This window comes from Triturus cristatus, chromosome 1_2, assembly GCF_964204655.1.
Source record: "Triturus cristatus chromosome 1_2, aTriCri1.1, whole genome shotgun sequence".
Taxonomy (NCBI): Eukaryota; Metazoa; Chordata; class Amphibia; order Caudata; family Salamandridae; genus Triturus; species Triturus cristatus.
Window position 1 is genome coordinate 101,395,343 of NC_140580.1, and position 23,383 is coordinate 101,418,725.

The 23,383-nt window shown below is 46.4% G+C and overlaps 1 protein-coding gene across 1 annotated transcript in view; it reads right to left on the reverse strand.

Moving 5' to 3' along the window:
* Nucleotides 1-23,383, reverse strand: part of DENND10 (DENN domain containing 10) — a 192,989-nt gene that overhangs the window by 89,325 nt on the left and 80,281 nt on the right. The gene's annotated exons all lie outside the window — the stretch shown is intronic.

The window sequence follows — 23,383 nt, forward strand, 5'->3', positions numbered from 1 at the left end:
GCCGATCCTTTGCCTAAGAAATATATAAATCTATATATCTATATACATTACCTACTGACAATCGCCAGTAGGTAGTTATAGTTAGGACCTATTTTCCATAGGAAATCCGCAACCTTCTATTTAGAATAACGTTGGCACCGATTGACGAATCTTCGCGAAATTTTCCAAACTTTTGGCCAGCTCCGGTCCGTGCCTATCCTGAAAATTTCACGGTGATTCGTCAAGCAGGGGCCGAGAAAAACGGGGGGTCCCAAAACGCGTTTTCCCCATGTATTTTCCCATAGGACCTGTTTACGCAGCTACAGCCCGAACTGCTGAACGGAATTACACCAAATTTGGCAAAGAGGTAGTCCTCAGTTCAGACTTGTGCCTTTTGCTTAAATGGTGTAAATCCGTTCAGTAGTTCCTGAGGAAATTAGAGTTAAAAAGATAGATATATCTGGGCGGAGCCTAACCACACAACTCATCGTGAGATCTGATTGGCTGTCAGTACTTCATCCAAGAAGTGTTGGCAGCCATCTTGGGACCAATATACATGATAGCACCTCATTAAAAAGCATTGCAGTTAATAGAAGTTTTTAAGACTTTAGTCACATTATAAATCATTTGTTGATGGTACCATACTCATTTTAAGAATTGTGGTGTGTTTGTTCTAAGGTGATTTTACCATGTGAAAAAGCCTTCTACTATGATATCATGAATCATGTTTGAGAGAAAACTATTTTCTCATGCTTTTCCCACAGAGGTTTGGAAGGTGATCTATAAGCTAAACTGAGAGTAGATTTTCTGTAAATTAACATTATCTTTCTCAGTCATCTGAGAATGAAGTCTGACATTCTCAGTAAAACATGTACATCCAACAAGGGAAGAGACTGTCAGTTGATTCCTTTGTGTTCTACTGCAGCTTCCCAGAGTGTTCTAAAGAACAACTAGAGCGCTAACAGTCCTACTTATGACAAACGTATTGCACACTTGAAGCCATCTTGATTGGAATAAAGTGGTAACTCTTAAAACATTTAATTTAAAAAGGAACAAAATGAGGGGTTCATTTTGCCATAGAAAGTATGATTAGTGCTGCAGAAAGAAAAATTAGGGCACATTTTGAGTGACTTCTCAAATCCTCTTCTATTTCATTAAAAAATTCTGACATGCAGACTGAAACATGCACTTTCAATACCAGCAGCAGACTTCCCTGGTGAGCAGTAGCTTTACTACAGTGATCTAATAAGCAACTAGAGTGCTAACATTCTGAATGTATGGCAAATGTGTGACACATCTGAATGCCTTCTTGATGGAATCAAAGTAAAAAACTGAAAGTATTTCCTACTGAGGAGACTGTAGTAAATGAGGAAATTAGGAAACTTCATAACAAATAAGTCTCCCAAAATGGCCACCAGAGACAAAAGAGCCCAAATGTAGCACAAATATCACCCAGATGTAGCCCACATGTAGCCCAATGACAGAAGTGTGCAATTCATTTTGGTTGTAGACATGGGGAGATTAAGTGATTTGACCAGAATCACAGAATGTTGAGCTGAAGCAGAAACTCCAACCTGGTTCCCCAGTTGCAAAGTTTGCAGCTCTGGAAGTAACACCACATCCTCTCCCCTAAGTGCAACATTTAATCAAGTGGTCAACTGGATAAAAAAACAAAGATTACAAATAATTTAAAAGTTCTTTGTCGCTATTTGAAAACTCAAGAAATATGTCCTCATTTTAGTTTTTTAGAGCACTAACCATAATTTTGATGCAAATAAGACCCTCTCATGTTTGTAATTTCTAAAGGAAATGCTCTAGGTATTACAGTTTTGATTACATCAAGATGACGTCAGGCGTTCCACACTTTTGTAATAAATATAGAATGTTAGCAATCTAGTTGTTCATTGGGATACTGTTGAGAGGCAGAGGCTAGGGGCACGGACTCTGAAAATTGAAGGCAGGTAGGAGAGTGCAGAGGCAACAATTTGACCACACTGGGCAGGCAGAAAGGGCAGTGGCAGCACAACAGACTATGGAGGGCAGTGGAAAGGGGGGCAGGGGGAACAAACCAACAATACAGGACTCGCAAGAGAGTCTGTGGCAATATAATAGACCATTGTGGGCAGAAGGAAGAGGCAGTGGTAGTACAACCATACATGCCAACAGACCTGTTTCAGCCAGGAAGCGTCCAATGTTTTTAAGCTCAAATGGGCTTTATTTGATCTGTCTCCTGTCTACAATCTCCTCTTTTTCAATGTAACTCAAAGGGGAAAATCAATACCCCAGGTTTTTTTTTAAATCTCCCTCTTACCAAGTTCAAAATGTTCGCAAGTATGGTACATTGGATCATGGTAGGCAGGAGGAATTGGGGTAGGGACATGGACTCGGATAACAGAGGACAGGAGGGACATGGAGAGGTGCACCAAGCTGACCCTACAGGGCAGGCATCAGGGTTTGCAGCAGCACAATACACCACACAGGGCATGCGGGACGGGAGTGCAGCACAACAATCCATAGAAAGCAATAGGGAGGGGACAGGACCATGCACATGGACAACAGAGAACAGAGGGGAAAGAGGCAATGGTAGCTAGCTGACCATAATGGACAGACAGGAGAGAAAGCTGCAGTATAACAGACCATAAAGGGCAGGAGGGACGGATCAGGGGCATTACAATGGAACAGACAAGCCATGAGTGAGAGAATAGGGGTCTGCACATGGAAACAGAGGGCTGGGGGCAAGGGGGCAGGGCAGGAGCAGCAAGATGGGCACTAGAAACAAGACACACCATGGAGAGCAACAGTGAGACTATGAAGGCATACACACAGACCATGGAGGGAAGGTGGGAGGGGGTCAGGGGCAGCTAGCTGACCACACAGGGAAGGTGGGAGGGGCCATGGCAGCACAGAAGACCATGCATGGCAAGCGGGAGGGTTAGTGGCAGCACAATGGCTATGATGGGCAAGAAGGAGGGTGCAGGGGCATGCACAAAGGACCATGGAGGATAGAAGGGAGGGTTAGGACTTGGGCACAAACAAGAGAGTTCAGAGGAAGGGGCCTCACAACAGACCACGCGGGGCAGGCAGGAGGAGCAGTTGCAGCACAACAGACCAGGGAGGGCAGAAGGGTGTGGCAATAAAATGGACCATGGAGGACAGGAGGAAGGGGATAGGGGTATGGCATGTGGACAGGCAGGGTGGAGGTGGCAGGGACAGGTTACAGTCATCTGACAATGCTAGGCAGGTGGGAGGGGAGGGGAGTGGCAGCTCAACAGAACACTCAGAGTAGATAGGAGTGGCAGGTCCATGGAACATGGTGGGCAAAAAGGATGGAGCAGGGGCATGCACAAAGACACCGGAGGGCAGGGGGAAGGAGAATAGGGGCAGCAAGCTAAGCACAGAGGCTAAGCAGGAGGTCAATGATGGGCCATAGAATTGGGCAATGGAGGGCAGGAGGAGTGGACTGGTACATCATGCTAAATGGAGGGCAGTGGCAGCACATCAGACCATGCATGGCTGGAGGGAGGAGGCTAGTCCATGGATTCAGACAACAGAGGATAGGGAGGAGGTGGATGGGGCAGCAAGCTAACTGTTCAGGGAAGGTGGGTATTGGGAACTTTATTGTTTTTAAAATGCGTGTCTGTGCGAACTACTTAAAATATGAACAAGCATGCAGCATAATCTCACTTTTATTCAGGAAGAAGAGGACGTTTGTGACTGTGACTCCGGGCTCACTTGGCAGAAACACCCCCTGACCCTCCACCCTCATCGCAAAATGTAATGCCCATGAAAAGGGTAGGTGGACGCAGTGTTATATAGAACATAGTCCTGAGAGCACGATTGAAAATGAAAACTAGATATAGTATATGGTATAAACTATGCACCAAAAAGTGTGATACAAGATGAACCGGGCGTGAAATATAATATGCAATACATTGTGCGCAATGACAGATTCATTGGAGAGCGCGAGATAGCACAGGCACTAGCACATGCTATGCGATATGCGCCTTGGGGTGTAATATGCGCAGGGCAGTATTGTGTAACCCAACTAGTCTCTACAGTTGTAATATAAAATATGTGCTGGGGAGTGTAGCGTTGCATATGCACTGTGACAAAGATATTGGTCCCAGATTGTAATAGGTATGGCATAGCGCTGTGCGTTATAACATAGGCATCGAGGAAGGCACGTTAGATGGGGCAATATAACCCGTGCGAAGGCAAGTGTGGCATGACACATTCACGGGGTGGTGTTACAGTGCACATGGGCTAGAGAGTGTCATAGCATACGCACTAGCTGGTGGAATACAACACAGAGGTGAGTGGCACTCGGCAGGCACTGGTCGGTGTAACATAGCAGTGGGCTCAGCCAGGAGCACGCTGTGACTCTCAAGTGAGGTTCGTCTCCTTTCCAGAGAGTAAAATAAAAAGTATTACACATCCGGCGGTGGATGTGTGTTTTATTAACCGTGAGGGGGGTTTCTTGCATAGTTTGGTCGACTTTTTGTCGAATCCCCTTTGAATGGCTTGGTGTGCGTGTGTATTAAATGTGCCCGTCAATAGCTACCCATGTTTGTATAAATCAACAACAAGGGTGTCTACTTGGAGAGTACCCACCTGCGGGGGTGCTGGGATTAGGCACGGTAGGGCGTCAGACACGTCAGAGCTTCACTAGCGGTGTAAATACATTCCACGTGGATTCATTGTATGCATAGTCACCTTTTAATGAATATCACGCAAATTGTCATGGTGATAGGTACATACGGTTTGTCCAGCATGTCCTAGGTGTTTCTATAAATATATTTAGAAAAAAAAAAAAACAAAGGCCGTCCCCGGGGGATGGGGTCCCCGGGGCCATAAGTGGCCTGAGGAGGGTGGCAACGCAGCCCCCCTCCTAAAGAATTTAAAAACAAAAAAAAAAAAAAAAAGGCCATGACCCGGGGGTTGGGGTCCCCGGGGCCGATTAAGGTCTTGGGAGGGGGGCCACGCAGCCCCCTTCCAAATAAATTTTTTTTTAACAAAAAAAATTAGGGTGCAGGCCCTGGGGGATGGGATCCCCAGGGCCAATAAATTAGAAAAAGAAGTGGGGCCACACAGCCCTCCTTCTTAAAAAAATAAAATAAATAAAAGACCGGCATCGCGCCGGAGGCCACGCCCCCTCCTTGCAGCACTCTGCAAACGCGCCCCCTGGCCAGTTGTAAGTTGGGGAATTAATTCCCCTTCAATACTGAGGGTCCCTGAGGGCCAACTAGCCCAACCGGTATCTCCAGTATGCGCCAGGGAGCTGCGTTGCAGACAGGTGTTCTGAGGCCACGCCCCTTTTTACACCTCTATGCAACGCAGCTCTGTGACGCTTACTGGAGGTACCTAGTGGGCTAGTTTGACCCTAGGGACCCTTAGGATTCAAGGGGACTTAATCTCTCAACTTAGAATGGCCACAGGGCGCGTTTACACAGTGGTGAAGGGAGGGGACGGGGCCTGAGGCGACGTGTGCAAACACGCCCTGTGGCACGTTTTAAGTTGGGGAAATAATTCCCTTTCAATCCTGAGGGACCCTGGGGGCCAACTAGCCCACCAGGTGCTTCCAGTAAGCGCCACTGCTCTGCGTTGCAGAGAGGTGGTGCAGGCCGTGCCCCTTTTTACACCTCTCTGCAATGGCGCTTACTGGATGTACCTAGTGGGCTATTTTGCCCCTAGGGACCCTCAGGATTCAAGGGGACCTAATCTCCCAACTTATAACGGCCACAGGGCGTCTTTACACAGTGGGTAAGGGAGGAGAAGGGGCCTGAGGTGACGCGTGCAAACACGCCCTGTGGCGCGTTTTAAGACGTAGTTTTAATCCCCTGCCCTATTATATACTAGGGGCTTACAGAGGAGGTCATGCTAATCACAGGGGGACCCCAACGCATAGTGTTCCCTAGTGTATGTAGGTGTTTTCACTGTATTCTGAGTGTCTTTTAACATAGCACTGGCGCTAGGACTGGTTAGGACTCAGTTACCACCTGTTTCCACCTGAAAAAGTTGAGGGTACAGGATAATTTTGCAACAAGGCTTCTTTCTGCTCTTCTTTTTGTTCTTTCTGCACGTTATCCTTCTTCCTGCACTTTTCTTCGTCTTTGAGGACTTCTGTTGCTTCTTTCTGCACTTCTTTTTTTTCTTTCTGTGCATTTTTTCTTCTTTCTTCACATGTCCTATCTCTGTAGGCATAGTTAGAAATTAGCATTTAAAAAACCTTTGAAATTCACTGAAAAAACCATAGGTTTCAGGCACGTTATAGTTGGGAATTAGCATTTAAAAAACCTTAAAAATTCACTGAAAAAACCATAGGTTTCAGGGGCGTTATAGTTAGCTGGACTTTTCACTCATACAAAACCATTGAAATTCCCCCGTTATAGTTAGTTCAGCTAACTATAACTCGCGCGCCCGCAATGCACTGCTGATGACGTCACATATTACATCACTCATGACATGGTCAGTGACATCACTCATGACATCTCAAATGACATCACTGATGACATCATCCTTGTGATAGTAGCAGGCCTCCTCTCCCCCTAATATAACCTTTGATACACACATTCAAAACTAGAAACTAAAATTTTCAAAACAATGGACATACCAATACCAGTTACAACAACCTATTCAGTAATTCTAAGATCCACATACACATCCACTCATTCACCAACAGTCCTATACAGTCACTCATACATGTACTCACTCATCATATGTACTCATACACCTATACATCCTGTTACACAACACCACTCATCCATAGTTACTCACACACATAGTCACTCATACTAATAAGGAATCAAACATCCATTTACTTGCATATGCAGTTATACACACACCACCACACTTACTTCTACAGAAACCTACACATACTTAGTCTTTTAAACAATCACTTATAGAAACACATACTTATTCATACAAGAACTCTTCCAATCTCTCACTCTCACATATACTCACTTATATACACCAATAGTCACATATACTAGTTTAAACCATATGTAGTTACTCATAAAGACACTATTGAGACAGTCATTCACTCACTAACACACCCATGCACACATTCATCCCCCATACAGTCCTGCACACATGCTGTCTTCAACACATACAGTGAGTCACTCATTCATGCACCTATGCACTACGTAATACCCCCCACCGAACCATACAGACACTCATACACTCATACTGATACTCAAAATACCAACTAATAACCTATATAGACACTCATGTAGCTACTCACCAACCCATGCAGCCACTTATACACAAAGTGAGAGACTGATACAGATATTTACATATTTAAACATTACTCAGTAAGCCATGTATTCACTAAGATACACTTAATCAGTCAGTTATACAATCAATTTTTCAAAAACAAATCATCCATTTAGACACTTATATACCCATTTATTCTTCCATCGACCTTGCGATATACATATATAAAACATATGTAATTTTCAGAAAAACACACATTCACTGGATGATGTCATCAGTGATGTCATGAGTGATGTCACTGACCATGCCATGAGTGATGTAATATGCGACGTCATCAGCAGTGCATTGCGGGCGCGCGAGTTATAGTTTGCTGAACTAACTATAACAAGGGAATTTCAATGGTTTTGTACGAGTGAAAAGTCCAGCTAACTATAACACCCCTGAAACTGAAGGTTTTTTCAATGAAAAAAATAAATAAAATATATATATATATCCCAAAAAGCTAGAGAAGCACTCAACAGCTCACCCACCATCAGGTGATCAGTGATGGATAAATATAAATAAATATATAAAATATATATAACATACATATAGCAGCATCTAGATAGATTTGCACAAGTGATCAATCTTACAGAGTCCTATGAATTCTGTGGACCGCCAAATAATTAGGAGCTGTAAACATGCTTCAACAATAAAATAATTCAACCCATTGCGATATAAAAAATGCATTAAAGACATGTGTACAGAACCACAGTAACATTAAGACCCCCTGGATGTTTGGTATCAAGTTTTAAAATGTATCTGGTCTCACGTTTTCTGAGCTTATGTTCCCTGTCTCCACCACATCTGCTAGGGGGAATTGCGTCAATCACATAGTAACTGAGTTCTTTGTTGTTGGATCTGTGGAACTCCCTAAAGTGTCTGGCCACTGGATATGTGTTTTCCAGATTAGTGATTGCGCGTAGGTGTTGTAAAATCCGTTTGTGAACTTGCAGTTTTGTGCTGCCAATGTACTGAAAGCGTTAAAACAAACAAATGATGGACGGAATGCTGACAATGCAGACATTCTCCCCCAGTCAAGAGATCTGGGTTAAATCCATCGTTCTTTTGCCCACTACACCACCCCAGTTTAGACATGGCCATATGCAAATCAGTCTTGACCCTGTGCCTCATGGGAACAGTCCAGCCCGAACTGCCAAGTCATGTCTTCCCTGGACCGGAATCAAGCATCCTAGGACCGGTTTCTGGCTATCGGCCGTCATCAGCCAGGATAGCTTGACTCCAGTGGCGTAGTGAGCACGGGTCCCACGTCTGGGAATACCCATCCCACTTAGGGCGAAAAGCGTTAAAACAAACAAATGATGGACGGAATGCTGACAATGCAGACATTCTCCCCCAGTCAAGAGATCTGGGTTAAATCCATCGTTCTTTTGCCCACTACACCACCCCAGTTTAGACATGGCCATATGCAAATCAGTCTTGACCCTGTGCCTCATGGGAACAGTCCAGCCCGAACTGCCAAGCCATGTCTTCCCTGGACCGGAATCAAGCATCCTAGGACCGGTTTCTGGCTATCAGCCGTCATCAGCCAGGATAGCTTGACTCCATTGGCGTAGTGAGCACGGGTCCCACGTCTGGGAATACCCATCCCACTTAGGGCGAAAAGCGTTACAACAAACAAATGATGGACGGAATGCTGACAATGCATACATTCTCCCCCAGTCAAGAGATCTGGGTTAAATCCATCGTTCTTTTGCCCACTACACCACCCCAGTTTAGACATGGCCATATGCAAATCAGTCTTGACCCTGTGCCTCATGGGAACAGTCCAGCCCGAACTGCCAAGCCATGTCTTCCCTGGACCGGAATCAAGCATCCTAGGACCGGTTTCTGGCTATCAGCCGTCATCAGCCAGGATAGCTTGACTCCAGTGGCGTAGTGAGCACGGGTCCCACGTCAGATCTCTTGACTGGGGGAGAATGTATGCATTGTCAGCATTCCGTCCATCATTTGTTTGTGGTAACGCTTTTCGCCCTAAGTGGGATGGGTATTCCCAGACGTGGGACCCGTGCTCACTACGCCAATGGAGTCAAGCTATCCTGGCTGATGACGGCTGATAGCCAGAAACCGGTCCTAGGATGCTTGATTCCGGTCCAGGGAAGACATGGCTTGGCAGTTCGGGCTGGACTGTTCCCATGAGGCACAGGGTCAAGACTGATTTGCATATGGCCATGTCTAAACTGGGGTGGTGTAGTGGGCAAAAGAACGATGGATTTAACCCAGATCTCTTGACTAGGGGAGAATGTATGCATTGTCAGCATTCCGTCCATCATTTGTTTGTTGTAACGCCAATGTACTGAAGGCCACATGGGCACTGCAGCACAAACTGCAAATTCTGTTTTGCACATTAAAAGTTTTTGGATTTTGTATTTCCTGCCGCTGAATGGGGTGGAGTATGTGTCTTTGTTAATACCGTGTATACATGCCTTGCATGTTTTGTATTTTAAAAAAAAACAGTGAGTTTGCAGCCAGCTAGTACTGTATGATTTAGGGATTAGTCTTGCGAGGCTGTCCTTCATGGATGGGGCTTTATAGTAGGTGATAGACACTCTCTGCGGAAGCAGGGGTCCAGTCACTGGGTCACTTAAGACCAATGGCCAACTTGATTGTATTATTTTGTGGATGGATTTGTGTTGCCTACTATATCTCAAAATATACCCCCCACCGAACCATACAGACACTCATACACTCATACTGATACTCAAAATACCAACTAATAACCTATATAGACACTCATGTAGCTACTCACCAACCCATGCAGCCACTTATACACAAAGTGAGAGACTGATACAGATATTTACATATTTAAACATTACTCAGTAAGCCATGTATTCACTAAGATACACTTAATCAGTCAGTTATACAATCAATTTTTCAAAAACAAATCATCCATTTAGACACTTATATACCCATTTATTCTTCCATCGACCTTGCGATATACATATATAAAACATATGTAATTTTCAGAAAAACACACATTCACTGGATGATGTCATCAGTGATGTCATGAGTGATGTCACTGACCATGCCATGAGTGATGTAATATGCGACGTCATCAGCAGTGCATTGCGGGCGCGCGAGTTATAGTTTGCTGAACTAACTATAACAAGGGAATTTCAATGGTTTTGTACGAGTGAAAAGTCCAGCTAACTATAACACCCCTGAAACTGAAGGTTTTTTCAATGAAAAAAATAAATAAAATATATATATATATCCCAAAAAGCTAGAGAAGCACTCAACAGCTCACCCACCATCAGGTGATCAGTGATGGATAAATATAAATAAATATATAAAATATATATAACATACATATAGCAGCATCTAGATAGATTTGCACAAGTGATCAATCTTACAGAGTCCTATGAATTCTGTGGACCGCCAAATAATTAGGAGCTGTAAACATGCTTCAACAATAAAATAATTCAACCCATTGCGATATAAAAAATGCATTAAAGACATGTGTACAGAACCACAGTAACATTAAGACCCCCTGGATGTTTGGTATCAAGTTTTAAAATGTATCTGGTCTCACGTTTTCTGAGCTTATGTTCCCTGTCTCCACCACATCTGCTAGGGGGAATTGCGTCAATCACATAGTAACTGAGTTCTTTGTTGTTGGATCTGTGGAACTCCCTAAAGTGTCTGGCCACTGGATATGTGTTTTCCAGATTAGTGATTGCGCGTAGGTGTTGTAAAATCAGTTTGTGAACTTGCAGTTTTGTGCTGCCAATGTACTGAAAGCGTTAAAACAAACAAATGATGGACGGAATGCTGACAATGCAGACATTCTCCCCCAGTCAAGAGATCTGGGTTAAATCCATCGTTCTTTTGCCCACTACACCACCCCAGTTTAGACATGGCCATATGCAAATCAGTCTTGACCCTGTGCCTCATGGGAACAGTCCAGCCCGAACTGCCAAGTCATGTCTTCCCTGGACCGGAATCAAGCATCCTAGGACCGGTTTCTGGCTATCGGCCGTCATCAGCCAGGATAGCTGGTACTGACTTGTCTTTGGTGACAATGCCAGATTGTTTGTCTCTCAAGAGAGTCTCTCTAGTCTGGAGCATGGATTTGGATATGGCATGGCTGATAATTTTTAAGGAATAGCCCCTTTCCAAAAATCTCGATTTGCTGTTCTCCTGAGCTACTCTCAAATCTGTTTCATTGCTGCATATCCTTCTTAGCCGCAGCATCTCACCATATGGTGTGCTGTTGATCAGATGTTGGGGGTGTGAGCTGCAAATATACAGCGTAGAATTACCTGCTGTCTCCTTTCTGTATAGGCAATATATCGATGGAGTGGTGGGACTGTCTTTTTTAAGATACTTGTATTCATCCTCAGATATTAGTTTTTTTGACTTCCAAGATGCCAGTTTGTTGTAAAAATCATGATATGTGGATTTGAGGTTGGCCATATTGCTCAGACTATAGCTTGATCTATCGTTCAGTTGGCTAAATGCTTCACTTTTGTAGTCTTCCTGTGACCATATAACGATGTTTCCACCTTTGTCGCTGTTGCGTATGACAATGCTGTTATCCTTTTGTAGTTTATTGATCAAGTTGTTGTACTCTTGATCTTGTTGTTTGAATTTTCTCTTTGTCGTATGGACATATTTGTTCAAATTTTTTTAATTTGGGTGACTACTGTCTCGTGAAACACATCAATAGAGTCTCGAGGGACAATGGGGTTGAACGTAGATTTAGGTTTTAAACGGTGCAAGTTGAACTTGAATACCTTGATCTGATATGTTGAGTTCAGTCCCACTCTGTGTGGTGTCGACTTCCATCACCATCGCATATTTCTTGCATTTCACATAGGAGCGGTAGGTCTGATTGCGCAAGGTTCGTAAATCTGATCCTTTCTGTAGCTACTTCACTCTTGGGTTGCTGATCACTGTTGCCCAATAGCATGTGATATTTTTGAGTTTTAATTTTCGGACCCCTTTATACAGATCCAGCCTAGTTGATGCGTAGTTGAAATCATTAGGTGGGAAATATGATAAACCGAGGCTCAAGATTTTTGATTCATCTGATTTTGGACAAGTTGATTTTAGTATTGTTGGTATTTACATTCTGATTTGCCATGGTAAAATCAAGATGCAGCACCAAATATGAGACCTGGTGGCCTGCGGAGCGGGGCTGCATGATGTGGAGGGTGCCCTGTCCGGGAAAAGGTGAGCAGTGAGGCCTGGGTGCGCAGGGGCGGGCAGACACCTCTGGGCGGCGGGAGTGGATGGGGTGCAGTAGCCTGGGTGCGCAGCGACGGGCAGACACCTCTGGGCAGTGGAAGTGGATGATGTGCAGCAGCCTGTATGCACAAAGGCGGGACAGCGATTTAGGCGTGCGCAGTCATATATACTCTGCCATTCCCGATTCTGTACTATGGTTCAGATGTGGGAGCTTGAGGGCTCCACTAGGTCCCGGCACGTTGTTGGAGACACAGCAGTGGCGTCCAGGTGAGCTGTGAGGGTTTTGTCCAAAGTGTGGGCACTCACTGTCCCTCCTCATCTCTTCTCCCCTCTCACTCTTCTCCCCTCTCACTCTTCGTCCCTCTTCGTTCGTCTGTGTCGCTCTCTCCCTCTCTTTCGATTGACGCATAACACACAATCTTATCTTGCTTTTTGTCTATGATACGTGGCCATCCTGCAATCAACACTCACCCTAAATTGTGAGCTCGGCTTCACCACCTGTACACAATGGGTGAGGAGGTTGCTTCGGCACGTGGTGGACCCTCTTCGACACACACCAGTGGCGGAAGGTGAGCAGAGAGGCTTGTTTGCGCAGCGGCAGGCAGTCACCTCTGGGCAGTGGGAGTGATGGGGTGCAGCCGCCTGGGTGTGCAGCAGTGGGCAGACACCTCTGGGCAGTGGGAGTGGATGGGGTACAGCAGCCTGGGTGCGCAGAGGCGGGCAGACACCTCTGAGCGGCAGGAGTCGATGGTGTGCAACAGCCTACGTGCGCAGGCCGGACAGAAACCTCTGGGTGACGGGAGTCGATGGGGTGCAGCAGCCTGAGTGCCCATTACGCGTGTGCAATTGTATGTACTCTGCCATCACTATTTCTATACTATGTTTCAGATGACTAAACTGGAGGGCTGCATTATATCCCGGCACGTGGTTGGAGACACACCGGTGGCAGAAAGGTGAGCTGTGAAGATTTTCTCCAGTGTCAACACTCACTCTCCCTCTCCCTCTCCATCTCTTCCTTTGTCACTCACACTCTCTTTCTTATTCTCTAGGTCTTCCTTTCTCTCTCACACACTTTCTCTCTTTCTCTGTCTCTTCCTCTCGCTCTCATTCTTACTTTCTCTCTCTTCTTCTCTCACACTCTTTCTTTTTCTCTCTCTCTCTCCTTTACTGGACGCATGACGCACCATCTTATCTTTCTTTTTGTCTTTCAGGCTGTGATTCACAAATTGTCGAGGGATGACATGCCATACCTGTACCTGCTTTTATTATGTTCTTTTGTTTAAATAAAATGTTTTATATGTAAATCCATACATGACTAAGATTCTTATTTGTCCAACCTCACAAGCATCTTCTTATTAATAATTGTACGACATTAGCCAATTTTTTACGTTCCAAATTCCCTAACATGACTGTCACATTTGTTTGTGGGGGGTGGGGGTGAGGAGGGATGGCGGACAAGGAGCCGCTGCTGGGGGGTGTCGGAGCAGTGTTGGGTATCCGACCTGCATGATCGTTGGCTCGATTGCATCTGTTCTCAGTGACTTGCGAACCGACTGGCTGGCTCGTAGAGGGAGAGTCGCGGCCCGTCAGGTCGCAGAGGGAGAGCTGCGGGCCAGCTCACTGAGGAACAGCTGCGGGCTGACAAGTATAGGGAAAGGAGCGGGCCGTCTGCTTCCAAAGGAATAGCTGAGGAACAGTGATGTGGGGAGAGGGAGCGTGAAGGGGCTATCTCGCAGAGAGAGACCTGCGATATATTTCCAATCTTGGCTTCACAGATACAACTGCGGGCCCGAGAAGTCATACCAGAAGAGCTGCGAGCCGACCGGTCGGTCGCAGAGGGAGACTTGCGGGCCCAAGAAGGTTGTTGGGGGTATGCTGGTGATGTGGGAAGAGGGTGCGTTACCTGCTGATGTGGGGAGAGGCAGCGTGAAAGGGGTATCTCGCACAGATAGAGCTCCGGTATGTTTTCAGAGTTGCCTCGGACAGATGCGAGCTGACGGACTGAATCACAAAATGGCTTTTCAATGCTTATATAGTGTGACTTATCAACAGTTTGCACCCAGGCTCGCAGAGGGACAGCTGCGGCCTGTGGGCTCGACTCGCAGAGGGAGAACTATGGGCCGTCCGCTCCCAAAGGAACAGCAGCGTACTAGCTCGCAGAGGTAGAGGCACAGCAGCGTACTAGCTCGCAAAGGTCGAGAGCTGCAAGCCGACGGACTGGCTTCTAAAGGCATAGCTGCAAAGTGGTGATGTGGGGAGAGTGAGCGTGAAATGGGAATCTCGCACAGACAGAGCTCCGGTATATTTTCAGTATTGCCTCGCAGAGGTAGAACTACGGAGAGATACAAGCTGACGGACTGAATCACAAAATTGCTGCCAACACTTCCTAGTCTCAACAGGTCGCAGCCAATAAGCCGCAAGATCGTGCTCGTAACGCCTCAACCAATCAGATGTCAGAATTCTCAAATATCGATATCTGTACAATAGGATATTTCTCAAAAACTACTGAACGGATTTACCCCAAGTAAACAATTGTGTGCTTTCTGGACCACGACCTTTCGCCTTGCCAAATGTGGCGCGTCCGCTCGCAAAGAGGCACAGCAGCATACTAGCTCGAAAAGGTGGAGCTGCGAGCCGACGGACTGCCTTCTAAAGGCATAGCTGCGAGCTGGTGATGTGGGCAGAGGGAGCATGAAAGGGGTATAAACAAAAGCGTGCTTTCTGGACCATGACCTTTCTCCCTGCCAAATGTGGTGCGTCCTCTAGCAAAGAGGCACATCATCGTACTAGATCGCATACGTAGAGAGCTGCGTGCCGACGGACTGCCTTATAAAGGCATAGCTGTGAGCTAGTGATGTGGGCAGGGGGAGTGTGAAAGGGGTATCTCGCACAGACAGAGCTCCGGTATATTAAATTGCCCCCGGCACCTTTATTTTATATTTTCACTCGATGCGAGGCACAAGATGGCTGGTAACACTTCCTGGTTTGAAGTGTTAGCAGCAAATCAGAGGACACTTCCTGGTTTGAAGCGTTAGCAGCTGTAAGAAAGTGGCTCTGTATATACTGATCCCAAATAGGAAGTGTGTGTACAGAGTCCACAGTTCCCAGAGGCTTGGCAGAGGCTAAAGTTAGATATAACCTTACTCTCTAAAGTGGTAGCTTGGTCGAGCAGCAAGGCAGTATCAGAGGACAGTGTATAGCATTTGTTGTACACACTCAGTCAGCAAATGGTCTCACACACTCAAGAACTGAACTCTAGGCCAATTGTGTTTGTATAAAAATATGTAGTTTTATTTTAGAACCAAGAGTAGGTATCAAAATATACTTTCTCAGATTGAGATGCTTAAGATAAATACTTTTCAATAGGCAATAGACTTTTGAATATAATAGTTACAGTGGTTGCAATAGGCAACACAATTCAAACACAATAATACATTGAGCTCAATGGGAATTTCAAGTTAAATGCAATTAGTTACTTTAAGGATTACTTTTCTAACCACAGGACTGGATCCTGGATTCAGTCCTGGGACATTTCCTGTAAACAATTGATGTGAGAAAGTGCCATCTTCCTTGCATGGTATGCCCCCACTTTTTGCTGAATTGCTGAATGTACTTTGACTGAGTGTGTCTTGGACTCCTGCCAATCAGGTGCCCAGGGCCTATGTTCCTTCCCTAAACACACAAAACCCAAATTGGCAAACCCTGTCCACATGTCTGCCCCTGGTAAATGGTACCCTAGGTACCCAGGGCCTTGGGACCAGGGAAGGCCTCTAAGGGATGCAGCACTCATTGTGCCACCCTTAGAGGCCCTGTACCCTTACACACACACACTGCCCTTGCAGGCTGGGTGTCTGGGTGCAAGACAAAACAAAGAGTTGACATGGCACACATCCCTGTGTGCCATGCCCATCACCTACACTGCCATGGCATATATCAGCCACCCCTCGTGGTGGGTGCCATATGCCAATGGTGTGGGCAGAGGAGCAGGAGCCCTGTGCCCCTACAGTACCGAGGCCCATTCCTGGGCACTGTAAGTGCAGTGCTGCCATTTAAGAGTACATGGTGCTGAGAGCTCGTTAAACACGAACTCCACAGCACCATAATGGCAACACTGAAGACTGAGAAGTTTGGTATCAAACTTCTCAACATATTAAACCCACACTGATGCCAGTGTGGGATTTAATGTACCAAGCACCCCAGAGGGCATCTTAGAGATGCCCCCTAAAACCTAACCTAACATCCACGTCTGTTCTGAGGCTGCCTAGGCTGCCACACAGAAGACATGTTGCTGGACCCCTGGGGAGGAGAGCCCCTGCTCTCCTGGGCCTGCAACAATGCACATTCTGGGTGAGGTGCTAAATCTCCTCCCCCAGGATGGGCTGGGGGAAGCTTCAACGGCATGCCGCCTCTGTGAGCTTCCCCAGGCCACTGCACCCCCCACTCTGGCGGGAAACCCCAAATAAGGACAGGGGATGTGTCAGCCTGCCAACCCCACCCCTCAGGTGGGGGAGGCGAGGTGAAGCACATCTCAGGGCTCTCGCCATCTTGAAGATGGAAAGCCCTACCCTATCAGGACTAGGCTACTGCCCCCCTCCCACAGGAGAGAGGCAGGATAGGGGGTCTGGACAGGGACCCATTGGCCCCTTCACCTACCTGTAACGCCCCTAAATCTAGTATTTAGGGGCACCCTGAACCTTCCTTCCCTAGATTCCGGATTCCAAAATCCGAAGATGAGCTAGAAGAAAGAAGACCTGCCCTGCAGCTGCTAAGAAGAGGAAGACACCAACTGCTTTGGCCCCAGCCCTACCGGCCTGTCGACCCTCGAACCTGCTCCTACCCGGCATCTCTTGTGGCCAGCAACCTCACAAACCCCGGAGGACCTGGCTACCTTTGGACTCTAAACCCCTGTGACTCCCATGAGTAGAGGCTCTACTCAAAATCTACTTCTAATCCCTGGCAGCAGCCCGGAACCGCGAACCCAGCACACTCTGAACCAGCCAAGCCTGGCCTGTGGTGGAGTGAACAAAGACCACGAGAACGACCCCACGGCGACTGTGACCCCAGAGTCCGGCACCCAAGGACCTCCCTCGACACTCCTGAAGAAGCCTGCAGCCTCAGAACAAGGTGCCCCCCAACCGCGATCAACAGAGGGTTAGATTTCCTGACACCAAAAGACACTCCTGCACCCGGCGCCCCGCGGCCCCCTGTGCCCAATCCCGGGATACCTACCTATCCTCCAACTACCCAACTTACCTCTTGAAGTGGTGGTGGCACCTGAAGAATCTTCGTCCCAGAGCTTGCAGTCTTTTTCTAAACCGGAGATTTCCCATTGAAATCAATTGAGCGCCCGAAGGCTCAAAAGCACCCTGCACCCAGCCGCCCGAGTGGCCCTGGAAGTGCAACCTCTGCACCTATCTACTTCCCCACGTGCCCTGAGTAAGTGACCAGGAGCCCAGCTCCCACAGCTGCATGGCCTGCTAGTCAGCAGCCACCAACCAAGGCCCCCCCTACCTCTCATAGGATAACATTGGGTATAACTCTCTCTGCACACGGCCGCCCTTGTGCCGCTGAGGGTGAACCAACTGTACCTACCTGACCCTGGGAGACCCCTGAGTCTATGCCCAGAACCTTAACTCTGCCAGTCGAATACTTACCTTTAAACCGATAACTCAATTTTCTCCATAGGGTAACATTGACTGGCTTTTCCTGAAATTTCTTCTAAGTGTGGACTTTTCAAAACTTAAAATATTCACCAAAAATCAGCCGAGTAACGAAAACGAAAACACTCACCTGCTCTTAGGTGAGCTCCCAGTGCTGGATCTTGATGCCCAGCACAGACTCTGACAAATACTTACAACTGTACTTACCAGTAACCCAATTGTCTTCCATAGGAAATCATTGACTATTTTTCTGTGAAATTTCTTCTAAGTGTCAATTTCTGCAATCTTTAAATATTCTTTAAAAATCGTATAATATCTGAAAACGTAATTACTTACCTGTTTTGGATAAAGGTCTCAGTACTGAGTCTAGGCACCCAGTACTGGATTACAAAAGTAACGAGAACATACTATACCTGCAACTTGAATTTTCTGCCATAGGGAATCATTGACTGTTTTCTATGAAATATTTTCGAAGTGTCAACTTTTAAAATAGCAAAATATGGTCTAAAAATCATCACAGTAATTAAGTTGACTTTTATCACTTGATTCCAAGTACTGACCCAGGACTGAATCTAGTATCCAGTCCTGGAATTCCAAAAGTAATCCTAAAAGTAATCTGTGGCAAATAACTTGAAACTTCCATTGAACTCAATGCATTATTGTGTTTAGAATTGTGTTGCCTATTGCAACCACTTGAAACTTTCTACAAAAGTCAATTGCATATTGCACAAGTATTTATATAAAGCATTTCATCCTGAGAAAGTATATTTTAATACCTATTGTTGGTTCTAAAATAAAACAAGCATATATTTTTTATATATAAACCATTGGCCTAGAGTTCAGTTATTGAGTGTGTGAGAACATTTGCTGGCTGAGTGTGCACAACAAATGCTTTACACTGTCCTCTGATACTGCCTTACTGCTAGACCAAGCTACCACTGTAGAGAGCAAGGTTATATCTAACTTTAGCCTCTATCAAACCTCTGGGGACTGTGGACTCTGTACACCCTGTACCTATTTGGGAACAGTATATACAGAGCCACTTTCTTACAATTGAGTAAAAGCGTTTTGGTTACAGTACTGATTTTTAAGCAATATTTTGGTATTTTAAAAGTTGACACTTAGAAGCTTTTTCTCACAGAATCACCAATGTTATCCTATAGGAGGAGATTCACTTAGCAGGTAAGTGGGGTTATTGTTATTTTTTCTAACTCAGTGTTGGATCTTGAATCCAGCACTGGTGCATCACCTGTAAACAGTTGAAAGAATGCGTTTTGGTTATACAGGCGAATTTTAACGAATATTTGTAAGTTTGCAAAATTGACACTTAGAAACTTTTTCAGCCAAAACCAGGCAATGTTATCCTTTGGAAGGAAATTCAAATTATAGGTAAAGTATGTTCTCGTTACTTTTGTAATCCAGTGCTGGGCTCCTAGGTTCAGCACTGGGACATCTATCTAAAACAGGAAAGTAATTACGTTTTCACAGTTGGTGCGATTTTTAAAGAATATTTGTAGTTTGCAAAAATCGACTCTTAGAAGAAATTTCACAGAAAAACAGTCACTGGTTTCCTATGGAAGAAAATTGGGTTAGCGGCAAGTATGGTTGTAATTACTTTTCAGGGTCAATGCTGGGCACCAAGATCCAGCACTGGGATCTCTCCTGATAGCAGGTGAGTATTTTCGTTTTCGTTACTCGGTTGGCTTTAGGTGAATATTTTAAAGTTTAGAAACTCCACACGAAGAATTTCCAAGTGAAACCAGTCAATGTTACCCTATGGAAGAAAAGAGTTATCGGCTTTTGGGTAAGTACTCGACTGGCAGAGTTAAGGTTCTGGGCATAGACTCAGGTGTCTCCCAGGGTCAGGTCAGTACAGTTGTTACACCCTTAGCGGCACAGGAGCAGTCGGGAGCAGAGTGAGTTAGGCCCAATGTTATCCTATGGAAGGCAGGGGGCCCTTGGTTGGTGGCTGCTGGCTAGCAGGCCACACGGCTGTGGGAGCTGGGCTCCTGGTCGCTTGCTCAGGGCAAATGGGGAATTAGAGTAGAGTAGAGATTGCACTGCCAGGGGCACTCGGGCGGCTGGGTGCAGGGTGCTTTTGAGCCGTCGGGCGCTCAATGGATTGCAATGGAGAAGCTCAAAAACTAACAAATGCTGCAAGCTTGGGACGAAGATTCTTCAGGTGTGACCACCACTTTGAGAGGTAAGTTGGGTAGTTGGAGGATAGGTAGGCACCCAGGAGTTGGACACAGGGGGCCGCAGGACGCCGGGTGCAGGGGTGCCTTTTGGTGTTGGGAAATCTTACCCTCTGCTGGTTGCAGTTGGGGGGGGTCCCTGGTTCTGAGGCTGCAGGCGTCGTCAGGAGCGTCGAGGTGGGTCATTGGGTGCTGGATTCTGGGTCACAGTCGCCGTGGGGACGTCCTCTGGGTCTTTGTCCACTCCAGCACAGGCCAGGCTTGGTGGGTGCAGAGTGTGCAGGGTTCGCGGCTCCTGGCTGATGCCAGGGGTCAGTTACTTGCTTTGAGCAATAACACTGCTCGTGGGAGTCCCAGTTGCTTAGAGTCACAAGGTAGCCAGGTCCTCCGGGGTATGTGAGTTGCTGGCCACTGTAGATGCCGGGGTTTAGCAGGAGCAGGTTTGAGGGTCGACAGGCCGGTAGGGCTGGGGCCAAAGCAGTTGGTGTCTTTCTCTTGTTAGCAGCTGCACGGCATGTCTTCTTGTTTATTGATCTTCTTTCCTGTTTCGGAATCTGGATCTGAGGAAGGAAGGTTCAGGGTGCCCCTAAATCCTAATTTTAGGGGCGTTAGAGGTAGGTAAAGGGCAGGGACTACTGGGTCCCTGCCCTGGGGTGGGTACACCCCCTGCCACTCTCCTGTGTGATGGTGGCAGTAGCCTAGTCCTGATTGGGCAGGGCTTCCCATCTTCAAGATGGCGAGAGCCCGGAGATGTGCTTCACCTCGTTTCCCCCACCTGAGGGGTGGGGTTGGCAGAGGCTGGCACACCCCCTTTCCTTCCTAGGGGTTTCCGGCCAGTCTTCTTGCCAGAGTGCGGGTCTGAACCGGCAAGGGGCCAGTTGCGGAGTACAGCAAGTGGCCTGGAGAAGCTCACAAAGGCGGCATGCCTTTGAAGCTTCCCCTGCCCATCCTGGGGGAGGAGAACTAGCACCTCGCCCAGGATGTGCATTGTTGCAGGCCCAGGAGAGCAGATGGCTCTCTACTCAGGGGTCCAGCAACATGTCTGCTGTGTGGCAGCCTAGGCAGCCCCTCAGACAAGACGTGGATTGTAGGTTAGGTTCAGGGGGCATCTCTAAGATGCCCTCTGTCGTGCATTGTACATTAAATCCCACACTGGCATCAATGCGGGTTTAATGTGCTGAGAAAATTTGAAACTAAACTTCTCAGTCTTCAGTGTTGCCATCATGGTGCTGTGGAGTTCGTGTTGACGATCTCCCAGCACCATATACTCTTAGATGGCAGCACTACACTTACAGTGCCCAGGAATGGACCTGGGTACTGTAGGGGCATAGGACTCATGCACCTGTACCCACACCACTGGCATAGGGCACCCAGCTAGAGGGGTGGCTGATGTATGCCAGGGCAGTGTGTGTTGTGGGCATGGCACGCAGGGATGTGTGCCATGTCAACTCTCTGTTTTGTTCTGCACCCAGACACTCAGCCTGCAAGGGCAGTGTGTGTGTGTGTGTCAGGGTACAGGGCCTTTAAGGGTGGCACAATTAGTGCTGCAGCCCTTAGGGGCCTTCCCTGGTCACAAGGCCCTGGGTACCTAGTGTACCGTTTACCAGGGGCTGACATGTGGCCAGGGATGCCAATTGGGTTTAGGTTTCAGCACAGTTTTAGGGAAGGAACATAGGCCCTAGGCACCTGATTGGCAGGAGCCCAGGGCACACTCAGTCAAAGTACATCAGCAATTCAGGAAAAAGTGGGGGTATACCATGCAAGAAAGATGGCACTTTCTCACAACGTACTCCTTCACATTTCCATGTAATGGTACTTATTCATGTCCCCATTGCACATAAATGGCTATATCTCGACTACCAGGAGAGAGATATGAGTTAGATGGATAATAGTCCGTTTAGGTTTTTGGCTACATAGCGCGATTGCTGTGCAGCCAATCAGAGGCAAGCTCATCCTCGGGAGTTAGGCTCCGCCCAGACATATATATATTTTTTTTCATCCTTAATATCTCAGAAACTACTGAACGGATTTACACCATTTCAACAAAAGTGTGCTTTCTGGACCAAGACCTTTCTTCCTGTCAAATCTGGCGTAATTCCGTTCAGCAGTTTGACCTGTAGCCTTGTCTAAAGTTTCCTATGGAAAATGCATTGAGAAAACACGTTTTGGGAACCCCCTTTTTTCTCAACCCCCCCTTGACCAATCACCCCCAAACTTTCAAGATAGGAGCTGATCAAAAAAGAGAAACTTTTTGGAAAATTTCATAAAGCACAGGAAAAAATGCTTTTCCTATGGAAAAGTGGTCCTAAGTATAACTATCTACTGGCGACCGCCAATAAATAAAAAATAAAAAAAAAAATATATATATATATATATATATATATATATATATATATATATATATATATATATATATATATATATATATATATATATATATATATTTATTATCTACTGGCGGTCGCCAGTAGATAGTTATAGTTAGGACCGTGTTTCCATAGGAAATCTGAAAATTCTATTTTGAATAACTTTAGCGCCGGTTGACGAATCCTCGCAAATTTTTCAAAATAGGTGGGGCGCTCCGCTCCGCTCCTACCCTGAAAGTCTCGGTGTGATTAGTCAAGCAGGGGCCGAGAAAAAAGGGGGGTCCCAAAACGCGTTTCCCCCATGCATTTTTCCATAGGGACCTTTAGTCCAAGGTACAGCCCGAACGGCTGAACAGAATTATTTGAAATGTGGCAAAGAGAAAGTCCTGGGGTCAGGGATGTGCCTATTGAATATCTGGAGTCAATCTGTTCAGTAGTTCCTGAGAAAATTTCAGTTAAAAGTACATATATATCTATAGGCGCGCACCGTGCGCGTACGGTAAGCATACCGTACGCGCACGCTGACGTGCGCGAGCGTAATTCTGATTGGTGGTTACATGACAGTAAACATTCCAGTCTGTCGAAATCAGGAAGTGTCGGCCGCCATTTTGTCTCTCGCAGTCTGAGGCAGTGAAAAACAAAGGTGGAGAATGTGAAAAGGGGGCAGGGTGGACAGTTCCTGACCCCCTAGCCTTTGTCAGGGGGTCACTGAAGGACCCCC